At 34.1% G+C, this 3,739-nt stretch overlaps 1 pseudogene; it reads left to right on the top strand.

The window, feature by feature from the left end:
* Positions 1-2,100: 2,100 nt before the first annotated feature.
* Positions 2,101-2,198, top strand: LOC136327689 (U2 spliceosomal RNA; annotated as a pseudogene).
* The last annotated feature ends 1,541 nt before the right edge of the window (positions 2,199-3,739 follow it).

The following is a 3,739-nucleotide window of genomic DNA, read 5'->3' as shown; positions in this document are numbered from 1 at the left end:
TGCCCTGGCCGGGAATCGAACCCAGGACTTCTGCACGCCAGGTCAACCCTCTACCACTGAGCCAACCGGCCAGGGCCCCATATTTAAATATGGAGTTTTTTCAGTGTCAATAAGGGAGAGACAAAAGGCCAATGAGAAAGCCCCTTCTTTGAAAGAACCAACAAACAATTTGGAAAAATAACGAGAGAAAAAGTTTTAAATTCTAACAGGTAAAGGATTTACATTTGAAAACTAACACATTTAAAGCATTCTCTACAAAAATCTTCTTTAAAACCAATTGTTTCATCAATTTTTGTTGCCATTCATAATAATGACAATACATCCTTACATATTTTCATATGTAATATTTTCTAAGTGGTATAATAAAAGCTGTCAGTTACCCCCTCTGCACACTAACTAAAAAGTGCAGTCCTTTGTTCTGTGTGTGCCTGCATTTGCACATTATGGAACTATGAAATATTTACAAAGGGAAGGTTAAATCAATACAGCTCTAAAATTTGTACATCGGTCTTCAGGGATTTATATCATCTTGATTTAATGAGGTACGAGAAGTGAGAATGTTGACACACAGGAAAAATATTTCGGTTTCCCCTTTATTGTACATACAGAAAGTATTGAAGTAGGATTTGTTGATACCTAAGCAATCACTAATTATTACATATTTTATGCCTCAACTATCATTTTGAGAAATCTTATGGTAAAAAACCAGATACCAACTATCAAAAAGAGAAAAAAATATGATGCATACCTAGGGAAGAAATAATCTTTCTTCATTTACCTAATCTTTATTGTCAAAATTTTAAAATATTTTTGTTTTAAAATACTATTTAATTTTTGAAATTACTTATGAAATAAGTAAACATATTTCAATTATTACAACATATTAGAAGACTGGATGGCCAGGGTTTGACTTGGAAATTGTACAAGGAAAGAAACTGACAATAACTAATAAAAAGTAACCTCTGAAATCATAAAATGTCTATCATTCCCAAATAACAAAATTTTTTTATGTTCAATGATGAGAGGGTAGATTTGGAGGGACTACTAGGAATAACTGTTCTCTTCCTATGCTTAAACCTGAATGTGTGATGAGAAATCAACACATCTTCTACAGAAAATACTATGGAAGACTAATCAGAAACATTAAAGCTAATGAAGCCTAGCCTGACCAGGCGGTGGTGCAGTGGATAGAGCATCGGACCGGGATGCAGAGGACCCAGGTTTGAAACCCTGAGGTCACTGGCTTGAGCACAGGTTTATCCAGCTTGAGCGGGGGCTCATCCAGCTTAAGCAGGGGCTCACCAGCTTGAGCGTGGGGTCACTTGCTCTGCTGCAGCCCCCTGGTCAAGGCACATATGAGAAAACAATCAATGAACAACTAAGGAGACTAACGAGCCGCAACAAATAATTGATGCTTCTCAACTCTCTCCCTTCCTGCCTGTCTGTCCCTGTCTGTCCCTCCTCTGTCTCTCTCTCTGTCTCTGTCACACACACACACACACACACACACACACACACACACACACATTAATGAAGCCTAAACTGTCTCCAATAAAATAAAACTCACTTTAAATGAAATCACCTGATGCACTATCAAACACATATATGTGAACATATACACACACATGAAACACATAACACACACCACAGACACAGCAATATAAACTAATCATCCAATATTAATGAATAAGTATAAGAAATTAAATATAATTAGCCTTTCTTTATATATATATATATATTGTCAATCAATGGTCATTGGCACCAATTCAAGGTCAACAGGAATCACTGGTTTGGGATATGGTGAAGAAGGAAACTTTATTCAGTGCAAACAGTTCAGCTGTGATTCAGCATGGCTGTGGAATAGGTCAATAGTATTAGAGCTGAATTGTGAAGCAGGAGGATTGTGAGGAAGTCCAGCGGGGAGGTGGCCCAGAGGGGAGGCAGCCCTGGGGTGAAGTGGCCCCTACAAATTAGTCCAGATATACAGAAATAAATAAAATTATATAGTAATTTATAATGGTATGTACAGTATGTATTTTAGTTATATGTATTTGCTTTTTGTATATTGATTATTTATGCTTTTATATGTAATTAGTATATATCGCTTCTCGGCCTTTTGGCTAAGATCAAGTGTAGTATCTGTTCTTATCAGTTTAATATGTAATTAGTATATATTGGAGTCACAGATAGAAATGTCCCTGTAGAAGAATACGACTCTGCTCGATAAACAGAACAGAAACCTAAACTCTTATTTGTAGAAATAGCCAATCTCAAAGTTTGTTCCAATGAGAGCATTAGGGAGAATGTGTGAAGAAAAGCAAAGAGCTTTGAAAAACGTATTTTTTAAAATGAACTGATGAAACACACTTGGCGTAATGAACACATAAAAAGGCACAGGATGTGTAAAGATGAAAGTCTAGGTGAAATGCAGCTTGCTTCTTTATAGAGAACTGATTCATTCAAGCTCACACTGTCACATATTATCTCTTTTCTATTATATTATATAAACTAGTAAACTTTTTAATAATTACATCAATTGAAGGATCAGACTGTATTAGAGATGCTCCCATAGATGCATTCAAAATATTAGTTTGCAAGACCAGTGTTTGCAAAGGGCTAATGTAAACAGATCAAGGGGGAAAGACCACAATGTTGCTAAACTTATGACTCTGGTTCTGAGAGTATTTCTTCTGTGACCTAAAGTAAGTTTCTTATCTCCTTGAACCCCAATTACAGTCCTATAAAAAACCTCCTTTCTTTCTTTCCCCATATGACTAGTTATAAGACTCAAAGATATTATAAATCTGCCCGTAGCGTGTTAAATAATTCTGAGAGGATATAAAAATTAGTTTTACTTGCACATATGTATTGCTCAAGTTTCTAAAATCACTCAAAAGTAATTAACAACTACTTATCCAACACAGAATCCCCAGCACACACCTGTTAAAAAGCAGACGGCCAGAGTCCCCTTGAATGTTCAGTGGTGCAAAGAGGAAGTGGAAATTAAGTTTGAAAACTGAAACAAATTTCATTGCAATAAACTAAACATAATTATTTAATATCCATATTCAACTGGAAATGTTTATCTCATATACTTTTCTATACTTTACATGGAACTATGAAATTAAGTAATAATGTTATTATTATATATCTTGGCCAACATTCCCCCCAAAATAGAAAATCAGACATAGTTTTAAGTGCTAATGTGTAACTAAGAGTGTACTACTAGGGAGAAAAAAGACTCAGAGTGAAGCAGGGTTGGAGGGAGATGCTTTAAATATATGTAATAAATTGTTTTAAAAATATGTATATACCAGGACATCAGAAAGTAAAGAAAAACACCCCTGAGTTGAATAGCAAGATAGAAACTCTCAATAAAGAAACAGAAAATATAAATAAGAACCAAATAGAAATTTTAGAACTAAGAAAAGTAATAAATTAGAAACAAAACAAATAAAACCTCATTGGTTGGGCGAAATAGCCAAGTGGAGATGAAAGAAGAAAATAGTGACATTGGAGATAAGTAATAAGAATTACCCAATCTCAAAAAATGATAAACTTTCAGTATTTCAAATAAAGTGGAAAATACTAATTTAAAGTAATTCTGAAAGGTTAACCATATTTTTTATAATCTTTAAAACAACTAGGAAAAACTATACAAATATGTACAGGATTGATATAATGAAATACTAGAAAATATTCAAATATCTCAAGAGAAGGCAATAAAGAAAAAACTGTA

The sequence above is a fragment of the Saccopteryx bilineata genome, chromosome 2 (genome assembly GCF_036850765.1).
Source record: "Saccopteryx bilineata isolate mSacBil1 chromosome 2, mSacBil1_pri_phased_curated, whole genome shotgun sequence".
NCBI lineage: Eukaryota > Metazoa > Chordata > Mammalia > Chiroptera > Emballonuridae > Saccopteryx > Saccopteryx bilineata.
The sequence above is the reverse complement of the archived record's forward strand: the minus strand, read 5'-3'. Positions and strand labels throughout refer to the sequence as shown.